The following is a 23008-nucleotide window of genomic DNA, read 5'->3' on the forward strand; positions in this document are numbered from 1 at the left end:
GACTTAATCCATGGTCTGCTGAAGTCAATGAGAATCTTTCCATCAACTTCTGTTGGTTTTGGATGAGGTCCTAAATTAGCTGCAAAGCATAATGGGTCTGAAATATAATGAACAACAAAGGAAACTGAATCGGTCACTAGGAGAAGGGTAAAGGAGCCTTCTTTGGAAACATATGTTTAGGCAAAGTGTCTGTCATGAAGTTATAGCATCATGACCAGCTGTGAAAGAAGAAAAGGCAACAGAGCCTTATTTTCCTCTTTGGAAAGCTGCCGTTCAACAGAAGCCAGACAAGCAACTACAGCATCTGTAGAAGCTGGAGGACAAGGAGAAAATGAACTTCAGTTTACTGGCATCTGCAAACACCAGCAGATCCCAGAATACATGCGAGACAGACAGTGTGTCTTGTTAGCCCATCCAGTATATGGAAGCTACGTAGATTATCTATTATTTACGTTGTCTAGTCATAGTCAAGAATTTTATTGGAAGAACTTATTTATTCTCCTAAGTTATCCTGATGTATCGTATGTACTTTGGTTATCTGAGCTCTTAAATAGTTTACTACAGTACATTCGTCCCACCAGTCAATCAACACAGCAAGCACAGCTCTGGCATCTCTCATCACACCCAGCACAGCTCCAGCGTCTGTCATCACACCCAGCTCTCCAGCACAGCTCTGCATCTCTCATCACACCCAGCACAGCTCTGGCATCTCTCATCACACCCAGCTCTCCAGCACAGCTCCGGCATCTCTCACCATACTCCCGCTCTCCAGCACAGTGCCTCCATCTCTCACTATGCTCCAGCTCTCTAGTACAGCTCCAGCATCTCTCACCATGCCTCACCCCTGCCCCTCCAGTTGGGGTGCTTCTCTGCCCTGTTTTATCCCCAAGTCTGATGATAGCAATTGTCAGGAGACATCAGTCAGCTCACCCCTCCATCATTCCCCAGCCTTCAGCCCTCTCTGGTCCTTTAGCTTCAGTTCTCAGGCTGAAAGTCTATATCCATCTCCCTCTTCTGCTCTCAGGCTTTAGCCCTCTCTTGCCATGGCTCATGTCCTTTTCCTATTTAAGGAAGCTGTAGATAGTTTATTATAGAATTGGCTACAAATGTTGTCTTTGGTGTGAGATCTATGGTACAATTGACCTAGAGTAAGTGACTGGTCCTTTGGGATTGCGAGTAACCTGAATATTGCTGTTATTCTTGGTATAAAGGACCCTCTGTCACAAAGGTAGACTCAAGTGTGTGGCAAGATAGTCCCCTTGAGTACTCTCATCTGTCTGTGAGTCCATGTTAAGGCTACTATAGTGCCTGAGGAAGTTTACACTTGATAATTGGTTGGTGAAATGTAAGTATAGAACTCACAGCCAATTTGGTGTTTGTGCCCTCATTCTGAACAGTCAACCCTGAGGCTGCTATTCTTGGTTGGTGCTCTTGAGTCACAGCAGGCACCAGTATGACCTCTTTTTCTGTGCAGCCACCAGGGAGCTATCTTTGTAGAACTTTCTGACTGAGGCCAAACATGCCCATATATCTTAGTGGCAGGTGAATGCACCTGTTACATAATCCTAATTTTAGACATTATGGCCCATTTTTAAAGTGCAAAACCCTGAACAGATTGTCCCCTGAACAGAGGGGAGTGAAGGTGACAAATTAGAGTGCTGGTTGTTGGTCACAGTGGTTGTGTTGGGTAATATAAATTGTGGTTATAATATACAAATGACAGGTAATGAAAAAATGAACAGAACAATACTATAGGCTATGATGAATCTGCTGAACAGTCTTAGGTCAGTGAAGATGGTGTGATGACTCTGCTAAGGAATGAGTCTCCTGCTCTCCTTCATGCACTGGAAGGACCTAAGTCACCCGGTTCCATGGCAGTTGGGGAAACAGTTGGCAAGGAGTGGGTCAGAGAAGCAGGGTGTCTGTTGGCTCTAGAGTGAGTGAACAAAAGGCAGATGGGGACCAAGGCTGATGGGGCTGAAGAGAGCTGTTCCTAGGCAGCGGGGCTGTGGTGACTGAACTGAAGTTAATCTGCAGAAGGCGGTGCCTGTGCGCTGTTTGGTGTTTAAGATCAACAGAATTTATACACATAGCGTAGATAAATATCACTGGAAGATACATGACTCCATGTGACTGATTTCTCTAATGATGGAAACTGCCTTTCTTGCAAAGCCCTGAAATCAGCTACCACTCAACCACGGACAAGAAGTCTGTATGTCTGGAACACAGCCAAAGGGGAACATGGCTTTGACAAGCCTAAAGCAAGTGTCTTCAGCTTCTTCTTCCTGCAGGGCTAGCTCAAACTGACTACCACCCAGGAGAGAGATTTATATATGGGGCCCAGTTCCACGCCCTTGTTTTTATTACCTCAAGTAGGAGGAGCTTATTCTTGACATCCACCTTAGGTTCTTAACTCCAGTTAAGCACAGCGCCAGGTTCAGAGAGCAGAGCTGTCGGTGGCAGGTCAACTTTAAAAAGAAAAGGAGAAAGAAAAACAAACAGATGAAAAGGTAAAAATGGCAAATGTTGTACAAATGGTACAACTTCTGTCTGGCCTCAGTTCAGAATTAAGAGTAAGAGGAGAAAAAACAAAGCAAAACATGCAATCCTTTAGGGCTTACTGGGACAGGGGGCATTTCAGTTTCCTTGCCAGAGGTTTTTTGTTGTTGTTTTTCAGTGCCCCATATTAAACATCTTCTGATCTCAGTTACATCAGTATAAATGTGAAGTAACTCCACTGAAGCCCATAGATTTATTCCAGATTTATTCCAGTGTAACTGAGAACAGAGTTATGACCCTTCCTGAACATTCCCATAGAGGTTTAGTTTAGTTCCATGCATATTTCGACCTGAAATTCCTTCCTTTCCATATGTTGGAAATAATTAGATTTGCCTCTAGTATTTTAAGTATTTTGACATTAATAATGTAAATACTGTATAACTCCAGTTGCTAATTTTCTGTTGAAAGACTGTACTGTAAAGCAACCTAATTTACTTTGAAGGTTGAGTCATTGTTGTGTTGCAAGAATGGCCTGTGTACTTGTTTTCAACTGTTGTAAACCGTACCAAGTTGCTATGCTGATAGGTGCTTTTAGAGATCATTAAATAAATAAGAAGAAAATAGTTGGGTCTCCATCATGAGGTACATATTACTCAGATTACAAGACTAACCACATAGGGGAGTCAGGTTACCTAACATGTTGCTTGTGACCTAGAATTGATCCCGAGATGCTCCTTTCTGTGAAGTCCCAATTTTCATTTTCATATGACTCTACAAGTCCAAGATCTAGCTCTGTCTGTTCCTTTCAGAAATTAAATGCTCTTCTGTATTTTCTGTGGAATCAAGAAGTAATGGAAATCTTCTGTCAAGGTTCCTCCCCCACTCTGAACTCTAGGGTACAGATGTGGGGACCTGCATGAAAAACCTCCTAAGCTTATCTTTACCAGCTTAGGTCAAAACTTCCCCAAGGTACAAAATATTCCACCCTTTGTCCTTGGATTGGCTGCTACCACCACCAAACTAATACTGGTTACTGGGGAAGAGCTGTTTGGACGCGTCTTTCCCCACAAAATACTTCCCAAAACCTTGCACCCCACTTCCTGGACAAGGTTTGGTAAAAAGCCTCACCAATTTGCCTAGGTGACTACAGACCCAGACCCTTGGATCTTAAGAACAATGAACAATCCTCCCAACACTTGCACCCCCCCTTTCCTGGGAAATGTTGGATAAAAAGCCTCACCAATTTGCATAGGTGACCACAGACCCAAACCCTTGGATCTGAGAACAATGGAAAAGCATTCAGTTTCTTACAAGAAGACTTTTAATAAAAATAGAAGTAAATAGAAATAAAGAAATCCCCCCTGTAAAATCAGGATGGTAGATATCTTACAGGGTAATTAGATTCAAAAACAGAGAACCCCTCTAGGCAAAACCTTAAGTTACAAAAAAGATACACAGACAGAAATAGTTATTCTATTCAGCACAATTCTTTTCTCAGCCATTTAAAGAAATCATAATCTAACGCATGCCTAGCTAGATTACTTACTAAAAGTTCTAAGACTCCATTCCTAGTCTATCCCCGGCAGAAAACAGCATATAGACAGACACACAGACCCTTTGTTTCTCTCCCTCCTCCCAGCTTTTGAAAGTATCTTGTCTCCTCATTGGTCATTTTGGTCAGGTGCCAGCGAGGTTACCTTTAGCTTCTTAACCCTTTACAGGTGAGAGGAGCTTTCCCCTGGCCAGGAGGGATTTCAAAGGGGTTTACCCTTCCCTTTATATTTATGACATCTTCCAATTTTTGCAGGCTCAGGAGCATTAGATAAGCATTCAGCCATCCTGGATTTTTTTACCATATCAACCCTGACCTCTTTCAAGGCCTAATTATCTGTTCCTCTATTCCTGCTCCTTTAGCCACCTTCGCATCCCTGAATTGTGAAGCAGCCAGGAATATGTGCAGACTGAGCTATAAATTAAGCATTCCTGAATCTGCTCTAACTTAACATGTCACCCTATTGCTTGTGGGAGCCATAGTGCCATGCACTCCAGCCATGTTCCCTCTCTGTGTCTTCTCTGCCCTACGCTCATCTTCCAACTCCAAACCTTTGGTCTGCCTTTTCTTGGGGGAGAGCCCTATTATGTCAGCTCTGCACTGGCGGGGGAGGTCCCCTGCACAAGTCATATTCTCTCCTCAGGGAGCTATTTCCAGCCATTTGAGGTTCCTGTACCCCATCAGAGTGGTGTAAAAAGATCTCAATGTGACAGAGTATCAGGCCTACTGTCTTAATCACTATAACTAATTATGACTGGATATGGCTAAGCAGATGCAAGTAAAATAAGGACTAGTGCTGACTTATTCTGGTTTTGGAAGCTGAAATGGTAAGGGACTGTTTGAGTGCTATTTCTGGAGAGGTCCAAAGCAAAGATATATTACAAAATTTGCAAGAAAATCTGTCCTCATGAGGTTACATCCTGATTTTCAGACCAAATTTTCTCAGATGCATTTGAGAACTTTGTTTGAGTCCCTCCCTCCAGCATCAAAAGTTTAAGGGTTACATTTTGCATCTTAATTTTAAAGAGTGTATTCTCCATGCTGAATGCCAAGAAATCTATATGAGGAAATTGCCAGCTTGAAGGGCAGAATGGAATGAAAAAGGCCTCTTGCTTATTTTTACCCATGAACAAAGAATTCATTACCATATGCTCTGAACCAAGAATGCAATTGACAGGGTCTCTATGGATTAATAAAAGGATATTTTTGGAATTTTAGGCTCTAGGAAAAATAAAGAACATCTGAGTCACTCCCCTTTATTCAGGTTAATTACCACAACCTTGCTTAAGACTCTGTGAATAATAGAGATAATTTCAACAGATGACACTGAAAAAGAAAGTGGGTAATTATTATGGAATTTAAAAGGGATTTAGGAAATATATGAAGATTTGACCAATAAGATAAAAGACTTCCCACAACAATATACCTTTAGTGCTTTTCAGAGCCTTTGTCAGCATGAAAAGTTCAAAGAAATAATTATCACTTTCTCAGATTAAAAAAACAATAACTTTCTACTCAAACAATTTCTTTCATCTAGTCGTTTGTAACTGGCTACATGCATTTTGGGGTTTGTTTTGTTTTTCCTTCTTCTGAAGAATCATGTACTGGTCACTTCCAGAAGAGGGTTATTAGCCATCATGGACATTAGGCTTGCCCTATCCAGTGTTAAAAACCCTGAAACTGTATATGTGAAAATGTTTGACATGTCTCTGTGCACTGCAACGGCACTGATATTTATACTATGCCTGGTTTGGATCATGTTCCATTTGCTGTGGGAGGACTGTTACCCATCCAAACCCAATACAAGAAGTGTTCCTATTTGATTTTGTCCTCTATTATTTCTCTGTATTGACTTTTCCATATCCAATATGCCTTATTTATTCTCTTCTCATCCAGATGTGTAATTGCCACCCTATTTGCTTTTCACCACACCTCTGAACCCAATTTATCAACTGGAAAACTGCATCAGCTGAAATAAAAATTCTGCAGAAAGACCAGAGTTCCAAAATCCACATGATATATTCAGCTGATCATTTGAGTTGATGTAAGGCTACCTGGAAGACTTAAACTCAGGATTCCTACATATTAAAGAAAAGGGGTTTTTTCATATCAAGTTAGTATAAAAACAAAAGAGAATCTTGGTTGTAGTCTGACAATTGATTCCCTATCAATGTTGTAAATGTTAGCTTTGTATTGGCCTGGAGGTGCTTACATAGACAAACTCATAAGTTAATCACTGGGTGTAAATGGAACATGGGGAATCCGTCTCATGATCTTTTAACTCTGAAAACACAGGACTGTACTGACGGTTCCTCTAGCCAATAGTGAAAGAACTCTAGAAATACTGGAACAAGACTGACACTCACATGCAAAAACACAGTCTTCACCAGTCAGCCTGGATGTGCCTATTATACATTTTAGTTTTATGCTCCATTCATAGGGCTTCATTGTGGCTACACTTGCATAGGTGCCCAAGGGCAGGAGAGGGGGAAGGGTATGGGGAGCCCTCCCATTATGCGTCCCATGCAGAAGGCAGTCAAAATGACAATGCAAAGAGGGTAGGCCAGCACAAATAGGTAAAGGGATACAGCTGGTCCTGGATACCTCTGCCCATTCATAGAATCATAGAATCATAGAATATAAGGGTTGGAAGGGACCCCAGAAGGTCATCTAGTCCAACCCCCTGCTCGAAGCAGGACCAATTCCCAGTTAAATCATCCCAGCCAGGGCTTTGTCAAGCCTGACCTTAAAAACCTCTAAGGAAGGAGATTCTACCACCTCCCTAGGTAACGCATTCCAGTGTTTCACCACCCTCTTAGTGAAAAAGTTTTTCCTAATATCCAATCTAAACCTCCCCCACTGCAGCTTGAGACCATTACTCCTCGTTCTGTCATCTGCTACCATTGAGAACAGTCTAGAGCCATCCTCTTTGGAACCCCCTTTCAGGTAGTTGAAAGCAGCTATCAAATCCCCCCTCATTCTTCTCTTCTGCAGGCTAAACAATCCCAGCTCCCTCAGCCTCTCCTCATAACTCATGTGTTCCAGACCCCTAATCATTTTTGTTGCCCTTCGCTGGACTCTCTCCAATTTATCCACATCCTTCTTGAAGTGTGGGGCCCAAAACTGGACACAGTACTCCAGATGAGGCCTCACCAATGTCGAATAGAGGGGAACGATCACGTCCCTCGATCTGCTCGCTATGCCCCTACTTATACATCCCAAAATGCCATTGGCCTTCTTGGCAACAAGGGCACACTGCTGACTCATATCCAGCTTTTCGTCCACTGTCACCCCTAGGTCCTTTTCATTAGTATCTGGCAGCCAGTGTGTGTACTGATTCTTTAAATCTGTAGCAGGAAGCTGGTGAAGATTCTACACAGAAGCTCAACAGTGAAGAAGAGACAGAAATAGAGTGAAGCTTTAGGGGGGAGACTGTTTCAATATTGCCAGCTTCACACTTTTAAGACCTATGAGATTAAATACATTTTTTTGTGGGGGAGGTGGGGTGGGTAAAAAATTGCCTTCAGGGTGTACTCAAGTCATTTTGCCACTAGCTTGCTGGATGACCAGTTTGCCTCTCTATACTTCAGTTTCCCCAGCTGTAACACAGAGAGAAATGATACTGACCTCTTTTGTAAAGCTCTGAGATCTCTGAATGAAAAGTGCCATAAGAGAACTAGCTATTATCATCATATTTTCAAATTTATCTCTGCAACCATGAGGACTAGACATATAATTGAAAAAAACAACAAAATCAGATTTTCTCATCCCAGGGTTTAAGTAAAACACTAAGTGTAGCAAGATTTGCAATAAAATTGCAAGAGGTGGCAACATTAAAATTTTCCCTATTCTAATAGATTTCCTTGCTCAATGTCAGGCGAAAGTGACTCCGATTATTTAACATTGTTTTGTGACAGCCAGTGCTGTGGGGGAATGCATGGTACACTATTTTAGTCGATGCAGTAGCCGTCTTTGGATGATATCCCTCAGCACCTCCAGAAATCTTCTGACTGTCTTTGTTTTTTATAGGCACAATTCCTCTGGCAACTGTCACTTGAATGTTATATTTCTGCATTCCCCTCTCCCTATCTGCTCAACCAGCACACTGCTGTCTCTTGAAAAGCTACAAGAAAGCCACTAATTTATCCATGACAAGAAATGCTCACTATGTGAGCTTTCAGAATGCAGTGCTAAGCAAAACGAACCAGCTTTCTTTAAAGATACAACTGTAAATGAAGTGAAAAACTACAGTAGAATAGAGTTATTTCTTTGCCTTTTTCAATAAGGTGTTTTGTTAATGTTGAAAGATTAACGTACTGTAATGTTGAATCCAGAGACTGATGTTTTTCTGTTTGACGAGTAATGAAGAACAGTGCCATCTAGTAGCCACTAATGCAAACTACATTCATTATGGAGCCAGTGAATTCGATTACTGATAGGCATAGCTTTTCATTTAATGCAGGACTACTTAACATTTAGGGTTTTTTTTAATTTTGTTATGAACTTGAAGAGGTGCCTATTTCTGTGGAAAATGTCACTAAGGCATGCACATTTTTCAAGCAAAACTAGGCCCACTTTCCCAGTGAAATAGACTAGTTTTCAAGCAAAGTGGCAGGGTGTGGGGAGTTGATTTTTCAAGCAACAATGACTTTTACATTACCAAGATGCAAAAATGCATCTTTTTGCATGTTTGTAGTATGGAAAAAAGCCACTGGGTAAACTTTTCTAAACATGGGGGGAGGTTGTCTTAAAATACGGGTCAGGCTGTGAGGGAAGCAACTATTTGGGTCCAAAAGTCCGTTAAAATTGAACACTCTCTCACAACTTTGATATTGTATGCTGTGAATAACCTCCAGTTCATGATGAAAGCAGGAAGGTGTCTGTGAAGCCAAGATCCTGAAATCACTGGCACTCTAGACAGGTGTAGGGGACGAGCAATGCTGATTTAAAGGCAGGATCAGGGCTGAAATCTTCTACAACTTCAGGTGCTGTCTGATTTCTCACCTACTTGTGCTTCAGGTTCCCCAGCTGTGAAATGGGGATAACGATGCTTACCTCCTTTGTAAAGCACTTTGAGATCTGTGCATGAAAAGTGCCATGTAAGATCCAGGAATTAATATTTCTTATTATTGCCCAAAAGATGATACAAAGAGAAGAGAAAATGATGGCTTGGTTAGTTGTATCTAACTATGCATTACTTCATGAATTTGTCAAGAAATACGTAATAATCCCTATTTATAATAGCATAAATGAACTGCTGGCCCCTTACTAAAACTCAGTGGGGGTTTCTTAGTTGGCTAGCTCCCCATACCAAAAGTAAGAGGAAGGGTTAATGGGAAATCTGGACCTGGAGACTGACAGTCTGACTGAGCAAGTGTCCGACCCACAGCATCCCTGCAGCACAGCCAGGGCCTGGGAAGGAGGCCTGGGACTTGTGAGGAACAGACCGAACTGCCCTTACATTTCAGAGATGCTGGTTGTGATGTCCCCATGCCACAGAGCGGGGTTATGTGTTTTTCTTTAACCTTTCCCATTTTTTCCTTATTTTAAAAAATTGATTGCTATTTAATAAATTGTATTTGCTTTGAACTGTATGTAATGATCAGTGAGTCAGGGAAGTGTCCAGTACAGAGAGAGCACCCCTGAATGGGGACACCCTAGCCCCTGCCCTAAGTGACCATGACAAAGTTGGGGGTCAAGCCCCGCAGGAATCCTGGGCCCAGCCTTGTTGGGACTTTGCCACACAGGAGAGTGGAAGGGCAGCCCTCGAGGTTGGGCAGACCTCTGGGTAAAGAAAGTGGGACCGAGGATTCAGATCCTTTCACTCGCTCATTTCACCGGGGTAGTGTATAAACCAGGAAAGTTACCCACAATAGTGGGCCTATTCCCCAGTTTACAATAGCATAACAGGTAGTACTAAATTAAAATAGTGCAGGCTAATACTCTGATGTGTGTTTATGCTGCATGGAAATGATCTAAGCATATTACTTTTATTGAATTAGGATTTAGATGCAATATTGACCAGTTATCAGGGAATTTTTTTCCCCTGCAGTTGAGATGAATGATTTATTTCAGAGATACAATTTTTCTATTTGACAGTGAAATAGGCTATTTCTATCTTAGTGTTACATTTCCCTGAAAGACAAACAATGAAATCAAAACTGCATTCCAGTGCTCTTAGGTAATAGCCTAGGACACAAACACAAGGATCAATAATAGAAAAACCAAGTTCAGAAAATAACTAATTAAGCTTTCTGAATGGTTTTTTTTTTTTGGAAGTTCCAAAGGATTTGTAATTTTATCTTCATTATTTTCCTTTTCCCATTCCCATCTGTGTTCCAGCCAGCATCAGAAACCCTAGTGCTCAGAAAACAAAAAAGGAAAATCAAACAAATGCAAAACAAAGCAAAACCCCCATACTACCTTGTTGGAGTATTTCCAGTCTCATCGGTGCAGATAAACTTTGGACAGGTATCTTTTGCCATCTTATTCTACCTTCTGAATTTATCTGAGCTTCACCGTCATTAATCAAATACTTGAGATTTTTTTATATCACAGAGAGATTCATAGCTGTGATTGAAAAATATTAATCTGGTACTAGCTGTATATTCCCATCAAGTCTAGGCCAAGATTTTCAAAGTAACCTAAGGAAGTTAAGAACATAAATACCATTTAATTTTAAGAAGAGGTGGAACCCCTAACTCTAGTAGGTGCCTTTGGAATTCCCACCTCTAATGTGATTAATAGTTAATAAATATAGCTCTAAATGCACCTTTAACAGCAGTATCTATCTGTCTCAGTAGTATCTACTTATGTGTTTCACTCATTTCTATATTTAGCACACAAACAGAAAGGCCTTTTTTAGCCTCTAATGTTACGTAAAAGAGTGGGGTTATTTTTCTTTTTTTAATTATAACCTTTGAGTGGCTACTTTTAGATCTTGACACATATGGAGGAGTGTGGTCTTTTCCACTTATTGGTTATGTGCACTTAACTTTCTGGGACCGACTCCTATTTCTGTTAATTATAAAACTAACAATTTTTTTTCTTAAGAAAATAAGAGCCAGTAACTGATTTCATTTAGGAATTATTTCATGTTTCCATCTGGTGTAGAGGTCCATTAGTGTGATGGGAATACTACCTCACAATGAAGAGTGGGAGGAGAAGGAAGAAAACCTAAGAATGCAGCATCTTATGACCTGAGTGTTTCTGGTGAGAGAAGAAAAGGTAGGTGTTTCCCTTAGATAATCAAAGTGTTTTGGAGTTGAGAAAACAAGAGCCCAGACTCCCTGTTTAGGAATTCTCTCTCTCAGGGTTCCCATGAAAAAGGAAACCTCTTCCTCTAACTACGAAGCTTGTGATGCTCAAAGCCCACAATGATGGCCCTGGAATCTTGTGATATCCTTTATTGTAATAATTACCACCCCAAGGCACACAAATATCCCACTGAAATCTGTGGGCCCATCTCTGTGCTCAGTCACACACATGAATCTTATACCTCTGGAAATGATGCATTCATATCTGACGCTGTAAGAATATCCCTCCACTAGCACAAATAACTTCAAACAGGATGCAATGGCTCTTACTACCCCTTATTTCTGGCCCTCTTCCTGACAAGTGGAAACAAAGTGTTTATTAAACTGAAGTTCAACGAGCGCCCATATAATTTGGCACTACCTTGATTTCAGGGGCTCTGTGGCCTTGGGGTTTGTAAATCATTAACATTGTCTCTTTCCCTTAGTGCTTTGCCTTCTGAGCAACTTTCTAGTCAAGGATTTCTTTTTAATAGTGATGGTGCATGAAACTACTGCCATACAGGAGGCCTTGCTTTGTGGGAACACTGGGATTCTCCTCAGTGGCTGTAAAGAAGCAATCAGTGCATGTATAAAGGATTGATGGAAACTGTGTCAGCGTTATGGCACTGCAGGGGGAAAAAGTCCTCTCTAGAACTGAGCAGTGAGACTATGGCATCAATTCAGTACTCTAGAAGCGATATCTGAGAAAATCCATGTCTTTATACTTAGAGCATTGCACAAGCAGGACTGTCACACCCTATATACAGCTTACCATCAGAACTGTGGGAGGCCTATGTGAGAAGAAAACCTAGCTACTGGTGGGAGTGGCCATCTGTCTTCACCCGTGATGCATATATGATACTTTTGCTTCTTGGGACAGTCGCTGTTGGACAGTTACTGGGTACCTCTTGAACAAACTATTGCTATTTTTCTCCACAGCAAGCAAACACTTAGACATGCAACAACAAATCTGGGTGGTCTAAGTGGATCACCTTGTCCATCCTTTGGACTTTTCTTCTCCCAGTGAATTAGTGCTGTACAGTTCCCATCCCTCATGACGTCATTCAGAGCATGATGATGTACAACCATGTACTACCCACTGCTCCATGAAAGTTATATCAGAAGAATGCGATCTTTATATGTAATAAACTGCAGGCAGCTTCTCTCTCGCATTGTGCAGTAGGAAGATACCTGCATCTAGTTGGGTATGGAAGACATCACCTCCAAGAGGAGGCTTTGGCTCAGACTTATTGCTGAGTAATACCTGTTACTTCGAGTAAAAGTTTGGGACAACTTCTCTGGGTTAGTTTATGAGTGTGCACATCAAATACACAGAAGGGAACGAAGAGTAATGAAGTCAAGGTGCTCCTAATCTTTGCCAATGCCCTGACACTTTGCAACTTGCACTTGCTCCTGCATAAGAGAGGTGGAGATTTGGTTCCACAGGATTGATTGTAGAAGGCCTTTTATTTTATACTTTTCAGCTGATTTCCTACAGGAAACCATCTCCATGCTTCCCACTTCTGCAGTCTCATCAGCTGGGTACTGAATTAGGTGAGGTGTCAGTCCAGAATAAATGTGTTCCTGGCAGCACATGCTCTTAAATGCTTCTGTATGACACATTCACAGTGTAAAGAAATGTTGTGGGGTAAATGTTCAGGAGGCATCCTATTTTATGGTAACTGAATTAAACTTTATGAAGAGCAATTTAGAAGCCATGAGTAATTGTTTCAGCATTTCCATTAGAATTCCCTGTGTTCATGGGTTTATAACTGGCCACAAAAATTCACAATAGGATTGACATATAAGGTCAAACCATAGAAATACATTTCTTTTTAAAGGGTGAAGTGTTATTTAACCAGCTTTCTGTATTCTTGTACCAGAAAACAAATCTGATCAATGATTAGTCCAGACCGAAGATTATTTTGGAAAAACAAAACAGATTAAATTTACCTTAAAAAATGAAACATTTTGCTGTCAAGCATTTCATGAGAATTTTTATTTTGTGGCTCAGCTACACACAGAGTGCATTCAGAGTCCTCCTAAACTAACAATGACTCCTCTTAGGCTCCGTTACCACAGTGATGAGCATGGGAAAGATAGTTGAAACATCAAGATCTGTGAATTAAGCAATATTCTGATTACTGTTGACCTTGACACCATAACATTAATCTTATTAAACATGCTCATTTCCATGAATTTTTAAATGTCTGTACATTTTTTTAATGTACATATGAAAAAAACTTTGAATATATTTTTTAAAAATGACCAGACACCTACATGTGTCACTTTCTTACAGAAACATTTCTCAGACACTTAACAGTCTGGTGAGAAGGATAATAAATGGTGACTAGAATCTAGAAAAATATGAGTGTTTCACTTGAAAGAGACCCTGAAAAACTTAGAACTTAGATTTTGTTGTGGCCTACAGAGAACGGATTTGAAGATGCCATTACTGCTGCCAAAGACATGGAGGAAAACTTAGAAGTTGAGCCTGTGTTCAAGGAAACTTGTATTTAATCAGAAGAAGGGACAGTTTGGTTACAAGGGCAATGATGAGGTGATGGGAAGCTTGGAAGAAAAATTGAAGAGGGAGGTTTTTTGCTCACTTGTTGACACTGCTTGAGTATTCATTGAAGAAAAGTTTGGACAAATGAAGCACCATGAAAAGACCTGGGGTTTTCTGCATGACCTTAGTAAGTTGCTGTGGAGAGGAAAACACCCTTGACCAATTGTACAGAGCTTGACCAAATGCTGACATATGGGAATTGTTTGGATGTCAGTGATCAAGACCACTATGTTGAATTGGACTACATCCATCACATTGTGCCACACAGGAAGCACTCTCCACTCCAAATTCTCCAATTCATTCCTGATGCAGAGCTGAAGGACACTTTTCCTAATGTGTGGATAGCTTTGAGGATTCTGCGCATGCTGCTGGTCACCGTCGTGAGTGATGAGCGCAGCTTTTTGAAGGTCAGGCTCATTAAAACATATCTTTGATTGATGATGGCCAATGAGAGACTGATATCACTTGATATTTTATTGCTTGAAAATGACATTGCCAGTCTTTGGATCTCTCTGACACTGTGCTTCAGTTCACGAGAGCAAAGACAAGAAAAGCGCCTGGGGTTCTCAAACTGTGGGTCAGGACTCCTCAGGAGGTCACGAGGTTATTATATGGGGTGTTGCGTGCTGTCAGCCCGTACCCCAAACCCTGCTTTGCTGCCAGCATTTATAATGGCGTTAAATATATTTTAAAAGTGTTTTTAATTTATAAGGGGGTGTGTGATGGTCCCCCCCCCAAAAGGCTTTATGGAAATATGCTTATGCATGTATACATGACATAACTGGAATATGTTTTATGCTACATATGCCATATAACATATCTCTGTAAAGGTTATGATCTACTGAATTTATTCATCCTATTTGTATGCATGTGTCATTATTGTATTCGAAGTTATGAATATTGGCTGTATACTTGTTTGACTAAATGCCTTACTAAGGTCATTTAAAATCAGCTTCTTTAGAAAGGAATTTGCAAGTTAAGTGCCCAATCAAGAAGCACTTAATGCACAATGGATCTTGGAAGGCTCCAATCCACATAAGAAGTCTACATGAGGACGTTCAAGGTAGCAGGTGAGCAATGGCTGCTGCCTGTAAAAATTGAGTCATGCATGGACATGTGACTTGCCCAGGTGACTCCAAAACTCCATCTTGGAGCTGGACTTTGCATAGGAGAAAGGAGGGGGTCTCCACCCACAAGAGAAAGTCTATTTAAGCCCATGGGAGACCCCCTCCATTTTGTCTTCAGCTGGCTAAAGAGATAGAACACGCAAGTCTATGTCTAATACAGTAAGAAAACTGAATACAGATAAAAAACTCACCCTTAGAGGAATTCCAATAAGTTTCCTTTTACAGATTAGTCTCCTTCTAGTCAGGGGCCTAGCAATCACTCACACCCCCTGTAGTTACTGTCCTTTGTTCCAGTTTCTTTCAGGTATCCTTGGGGGTGGAGAAGCTATTTTATTTTGTTTGGTAATTCCCTTTGTTCTGTCTGCTATTACTTGGAACCACTTAAATCCTACTTTCTGTATTTAATAAAATCACTTTTTACTTATTAATTAACCCAGAGTATGTATTAATACCTGGGAGGGCAAACAGCTGTGCATACCTCTCTATCAGTGTTATAGAGGACAAACAATTTATGAGTTTACCCTGTATAAGCTTTATATAAGGTAAAATGGATTTACTGGGGGTCTGGACCCCATTGGGAGTTGAGTATCTGAATGTTAAGGACAGGAACACTTCTTAAGCTGCTTTCAATTAAGTCTGCAGCTTTGGGGCATGTGGTTCAGACCCTGGGTCTGTGTTGTAACAGACCAGCATGTCTGGATCAACAAGACAGGATGCTGGAGTCCCAAGCTGGCAGGGAAAGCAGGGGCAGAAGTAGTCTTGGCACATCAGTTGGCAGCCCCAGGGGGGTTTCTGTGACCCAGCCCTTCACAGGGGGTTGCACTCAGAGGCTTGCTATGTGAAAGGGGTCACCAGTACAAAAGTTTGAGAACCATTGGACTAGGGTTAACATGCTAAGGCTGTCACCTATTGTAACACTATTTAATTCTGGTCCACCCAATGTTGGTGCACAGTTCAATTTCTTGATGTTAGTACATTTCAGTTATTCTTAAAAATTAAGAAGTTTCTATAAGCTTAGGGGAAACCGTTTTTTTTAAAATTTCCTTATATATGGAACGAATAAATACAGATTAACAGATCCTAACATGCAAATTTATCATCTTATATGACAGAGATAAATCATGCATCAAAGTTGTGAAATGGGCTACAAATTCAATAAAAATAAGGTATTCAAAAGTTTAACAAATGCGGGGGGGGGGCAACGAAGATGCTCCTTGCATGGGCCTTGCGGTAGCCCTATAGTACTAGGCAGATACCCTTAAAACCACAGATATACTTAAAAAGACCTTAAATGCTTCTCTCTAAGCCACTCTTCTTCTGTGTAAAATTCAAGGATTTCTTTACTTTTAAAGGTTTCAGAGGAACAGCCGTGTTAGTCTGTATTCGCAAAAAGAAAAGGAGTACTTGTGGCACCTTAGAGACTAACCAATTTATTTGAGCATGAGCTTTCGTGAGATGAAGTGAGCTGTGGCTCACGAAAGCTCATGCTCAAATAAATTGGTTAGTCTCTAAGGTGCCACAAGTACTCCTTTTCTTTTTACTTTTAAAGCTTTCCATAACCCTGCCTACATCTCCGTCCTCTTCTCCTGCTAACTTACACTCTATTCTTTCTCAGTGCTTCACTCCTGACCTCTCCCTTTGGCTCATTCACCTTCTCTAGACTCCAGACTTTCTTTCATGCCACTGTGTATACTTGGAATAACCTCCTATCAATAACCATCACACTTCTCTCTCATCTCCTTCAAAAACTCCGAAAGCTTGTCTGTCCCTGGAATATTCTGATTTTAATGACTAGACATTAAGATGTTTTTCCTATTTGATGCTCAACTGCTTTTGTTAGATGGTAAGGCCTCGAAGGTACAGGTCTGTTACCTATTTGATAAAGTTCGCCAGCTGCAATCAGAAAAATAAACCATTTAATAATAAATATTTATTTTCTCTCATTAGATTTTAAAAATTAGAAAGTACACCCACATAAAAAAAGCTGTAGATGTCCTAATAATTAGACATACAACAACATAGTGATGACTATCTGGCAGCATTCAACATACATATACAGCTAACACATTAACTTATTAACTCAGCATGCTGTTTTATTCGCTCAGCCATGCTGTATTGAATTAGTATTCATAGGTAACAAATAAACTGAGCCAGCCAGTAGCTTAAAGCAGTCAGAAACAGCAAACAAATTCATCCAGCAAGCTAATAAATCAAAGCAACAGAAAAGGCCCTCTCACCCCCACCAGGTTCCTACCATCCAGGAATAAACTCTCAATCCCTCCCCCCCACAACAATGAATAATAGTAGCAATCATCAAAATTTTAATTGCTTCTTACTCTGTATGTCACATGTCTGGAGGATATGGGCCTCCTATCAATTTTCAGAAGAGCTGGTTAAAATGGTTTATTTGAAATTGACGTTTGTTTGTTTGTTTTGGGGAAAAACAAGGCTTTTTCTGTGAGACATTCTGATTTTGATTTTAAAAAAGTCTGTTTTTACACAAAACAGATAAAACTTCAGCAGAAAACTTTGAATTTTCATCAATTTTTTTTTCATATAAACAAAAGCTATATCCTGACCAGCTCCAGCTTGCAGTCCTGACTGTGTAGTTTTTTGTTAACATTCCAAATATGGAGTTCTGTTTTAATAGGTGCTAATAAATATCCTGAGGACAGATTCAGAGCATTTCATTGAAAAAGAAAAGACTAATGAATGTTCCTGTTAAGAAGCTGTACACTATTCCCTCTCTCTCATAACACCCTTTTGGTCTGCCTGCTACTTATAGGAAAAATCTGATAGTCTCTCTCTGGGTCCCTGTTTCTTCTTACACATCATGAAGACACCAGCTAAAGGTGAAACTAATGTTAAACTAGGTTTCAGAGTAACAGCCGTGTTAGTCTGTATTTGCAAAAAGAAAAGGAGTACTTGTGGCACCTTAGAGACTAACCAATTTATTTGAGCATAAGCTTTCGTGAACTACAGCTCACTTCATCGGATGCATAAGATGAAGTGAGGTCTAGCTCACGAAAGCTTATGCTCAGATAAATTGGTTAGTCTCTAAGGTGCCACAAGTCCTCCTTTCCTTTTAATGTTAAACTAGAAAGTAACCTCACTAGTCATCCTTAGCACATGTAAGAGTCAGACTTCTGATGAAGGAACCTCTCATAGTACTTAGAGAAATTACATAGCCTAGTAAAGAGTGCTAGCCTCCTCTTGTGGAGAAATGTCCTCACTTCTGTAGACATCTTCCACTAAATAAAGTGGAGGTAGTATTTGAAGTGTATACAGTACTACATTATAGGGATAGTGTGTATGTTTAGAAATATGTGCTGCAACTTATGTCAGTCCTGCTCCTTTCTGTCATTTGGAACAAGAAATTCGTGTTCTGTTCAACAGATTTTGCTGTGCTGCTAACTGCATGCAGATAGTGAACCTAATTGTATTTGCTAGTCATTCTAAATGTTGTCAGTAAGTTTCTGCTTTTAAGTAGAGCTGTGCTTTGAAAACTTCATGAGAATGGAAACCATTTTATGCAAATAGTTGGGAAATGTATTTTCCTGTTTTCTTGCCAGTTCTTCTGGTTAGTCACAAAAAGTTTACATTTAAAGCATCCCTGTCAATCCCTCTTGTGAAAGAGATCCCTTTTAAAGAAAAATATCTGCACAATGCTTTAAAATAACCAGCATATACTTACACATTGGACTTTTGTTTTAGTTAAAGTGATGCACAGCTAAACTAAACATATATAGCATTTGGTTGCCTCGAAGCCACAACATGGATGAGCGCTAATATCAGCTCATCTCACCAAGAGCAGGGCCAGTTCAAGAAAGTCCAGGAAGCCTTTCGAAGTCCACATTTGGTTGGGCTGGCCATCATAAAGCCCAAGTTGTAATGTTCAGTCTTATTCCAGACCATCAGCAGGACTGAGCTGGAGAGGTGAGGGCCTTCAGGGAGAGCAGAGAGGGCTCCAAGGGTCGTCTGGACAGGGATAGCTTGTGTTTGCCCATCGCCTTTCCCTCCTGGGCCTGGGGATGGTCTTTACTCCAGTCAGATAAGATGGTTGGAAACACCAACAGCCCCATTTCATGTTGTGATTGTCTGGTGGGTCTGGCTGCCTCTGCGCTAGTCTGCCGCATGTGCTTACCTCCCGCTGTTAGGAGAATGCTTAACTGAAACACAGGAGGCAACAGTGTTGCTTGTATCGAGACACTAAAACAAAACACAAAAAAGCAATAGAGGAAAGCTGGGGTTAGCCTATGCCCTCACTCAATTCCTACCTCATGTACCCATGCATTTCCAATGATTGGATTCCCCCCTGATCTACACGTGCGGATCTAGGTTCTGTTGGTCCCGGGCCCAATGCCAGCCTTGACTTAGATAAACAGATCATTGGGATTTGTATTTGAACTGCCACTGCTCGGTTTTGGGGGGCCTTGGAGACCTGGGGCCTCCCAGGAGATTTCCCTTTCAGCCTTTCCAAGCCTGTCCATCCCCTGCTCCAAATTAATATGCCAGCTGGAGAGGGACAACATAACTAAACAAGTTAAGAACTCGTGTGTGTGTGTGTATATATAGAAGTTAGAGCAAGTATTTCCTTTTAATGAGAACTTCTGCTCTGCCCCAGCCAAGTTGACAATAAAGGAGAAGATGTTGTGGGTTCCAGAGAACATTATCACTGTGTTCTTCATCAAGCAGCAGCTTGTTCTCCACACCACATGATAGCAGAAAACAAACAGTAAATGTTTCACCAATATTTCAATTTGCCCTTGGTGTGGTAGGGTGGAACTCCCATGGCTTTGGGGATATTTGTGGCTGTGAATTGGACATCATGTATGAGCAGTCCCTTACCAAGAGAATACCAGCTAAAAAAGTGCACAGAGTCTCTCAAAGAAAACTTAACTCACTCCTACCATAGCTATGGAATATTGTGGGTACTAATTCTTCTGTTAAATGTATACATATACCTTAGTGTTTGTACCTACATACTGTACAATGAGCCAAACAGTTCCCTGAGATACTCATGCACAACTGCAGTGAACATCAATGAAAATTGCATAGATGTAGCAAGGGACAAAAATTCAACTCTATATACTACAAGAGAGGACAGTTGCTCCTCACCCAAAGGGATTATGAGTCCCATCCTATACAGAGGGCACAACTACAGTATTGCAGGAACATAGCCCGCTTTAAATAGTTTAACAATCCATGACTGGATACGTATACGCACACATGTATGTTTCCGGGAATAGGATTGATACAGACTCTCTTTCCCTGTTCATTTTTAGGCCCCAATTCTGCAATGATTTATGCATGTGCTTATCATTACTGCTTAACATAGGCCAATGGGACATGCAGTAGGTCATTTTAATCTCATGCATAAATTGTTGCAGGACTGGGATCTTAATTTGCATTCTTTAGTGAGATCAGTATCTAGGAACTGCACCACTTGTTACATATTATGTTTATCTCACATCGTCTGTAGATATATTCATTTATTACAATGAAACCGTAAAAACAAAAACAGCAAAAAACATACCACCTTTCGAGCACTGCTCACTCTCTCCTGTTTCATTCTATTCTTTTTTAATCTAGACATTGCTGCAATTTCCCTCTAGTGGACAAATGGTAAAGTGACCACTACTGTGTTACAATTTTACAACAATTAAATAACCAATTAGTACATATATATCTTAATCAGACAAAAATCATACTAACGGTGGTTATCAGACAGCTATTGATATATTTAAAATATTCATCATGAGAAACCTGTAGCTATGTAGTATTACAAATTTTTAGAGAGAGGAAATTCAACATCTTCTGCAGATACCTTCCTTTATTGCAATAGAACAGTAAAAAAAAAAAAATCACTTTTCAAGCACTGCTCATCCTTAGTAAAATTAAAGCTGTAACTTCAGTAAGCAAATGTTTTAGGCTCAATGTAGCTAAAAAAAAACAAAACAACAAAGACTGGAAATACTTTGGCAAGCTTTCAAGACTGATCTTAATCCTTCTAATTTACTCTGCTTTTACTTGATACAGGTGGGAGGACCTTACTAGTAGCTACGGGAAATGTGCAAAAGTGACACAAGACTGAGGTCTAAAAATGCCTAAAATCAACAAGAGAAAGTGGGTGAGGTAAGATCTTTTATTGGACCAACTCCTGGTGGTGAGAGAGACAAGCTTTCGAGCTTACACAGAGCTCTTCCGCAGCTGTGCCACTGCGGCACTTCAGTGACGATGCTACCTACAGTGACAGAAGGGATTCTCCTGTTGGCGTGGATATTCCGCCTAGGGTTGCCAACTGTCTAATCACACAAACTCAAACACCCATGCCCCACCCCTGCACCAAGGCCCCGCCCCATCCCTTCTCCGAGGTCCCACCCTGCTCACTCCATCCCCTCTCCCTCTGTTGCTCACTCTCCCCAACTCTCACCAGGCTCAGGCAAGGGATTGGGGTGCAGGAGGGGGTGCGGGCTCTGGGCTGGGCTCAAGGGGTTCAGTGTGCAGGGCTGATCCTGGGGCAGAGGGTTGGGATGCAGGAGGGGGTGCAGGCTTTGGGAGGGAGTTTGGGTGCAGGAGGGGGTCTCAGGGCTGGGGTGTGGGAGGGGGCTTTGGGTGCTGGGTTCGGGAGAGGGCTCAGGACTGGGGCAGGAGGGGTTGGGTGCGGGACAGGGTGAAGGGTTCAGGCTCTGGCAGGGCAGCGCTTACCTCAAGCAGCTCCTGGTCGGCAGACACAGCGGGCCTAAGTCATGCTCACTGCCTGCCCTGGCCCCATGCCACTCCAGGACGTGGCTGGCACATCCCTGTGGCCCCTGAAGGGGGGGCCCAGGGAGGCTCTGCACACTGCCCTCGTGCCCATAGGCTCTGCCACCTCCGAAGCTCCCACTGGCCGCAGTTCCTGGCCAATGGGAGCTGTGGAGTCTGTGCTCGGGTCGGGGGCAGTGTGCGGAGACCCCCTGACTCGTCCCTAGGGGCCGCAGAGACATATAGGCTGCTACCTGGAGTGGCATGGGGTCAGGGCAGGCAGTGAGCCTGCCTTAGCCCCGCCGGACAATTAGCGCCTAAAATCTCCCGATTTGGCTGCAGTAGCCTCTGGGAGATGAGCCCGATTCTGGGAGACTCCTGGCAAAACTGGGAGGGTTGGCAACACTAATTCCACATCCCTGAGAGATGGTGGCTGGTTGACAGGGGAATTCTTAGCACTGTCTACACCAGGGGTTAGGTTGGCTTCACTGCATCGCTTAAGGATGTGGATTTTGCTGGAACAGATTGTTTAGCATAAGAAGTTAAAACATATTTCAAGAGACTATTCAAGGTGAAGTGGCCTGTTAACAGTTCTTCAGTCAGAGGGGAAGGAAAAAGGGGGTGGGGGAGAAGGCAGCTTTCTTTGTGTGTGTGTGTGTGTATTACGTGTGTGTGTTGTTTGTTCCCCCCCCGCCTCACTTCCCCTCCCACCCCATGACTGGAATGGTGTTAATGGTACCACTTCATCTTGAATGGTCCCTTGAAATGCGTTAACTCCATATGCTAAACAATCTGTTTCACTTTGTATTTAGCTGTAACACACCGAGTACTTTCACAGACCTGAAGAAGAGCTCTGTGTAAGCTCAAAAGTTTGTCTCACTGACAGAAGTTGGTCCAGTGAAAGATATTACCTCACCTACCTTGTCTCTCTAATATCCTAGGACCAAAATGGCTACAACAACACTGCATACAATTAAAAGCGAAACAGATCTATGCTTTCTGGGCTGCATAAAATTATAGTAATAGAATTTAAGGCCAGACCAGATCATCTCATCTGACTTCCTGTACATCACAGGCCACCAGAATCCACACACTAAACCCAACAGCCAAAATTAGACCAAAGTATTACAGCCTACAGGAGTCCTACAGATTATTATATGCCACAGGCACAGAGAGCAGGAGAGGCCAAAGGGCACCAGAGCCCAAGGCCCCTGCACTGGCA

Source organism: Caretta caretta, chromosome 6 (genome assembly GCF_965140235.1).
Source record: "Caretta caretta isolate rCarCar2 chromosome 6, rCarCar1.hap1, whole genome shotgun sequence".
Lineage (NCBI taxonomy): Eukaryota > Metazoa > Chordata > Testudines > Cheloniidae > Caretta > Caretta caretta.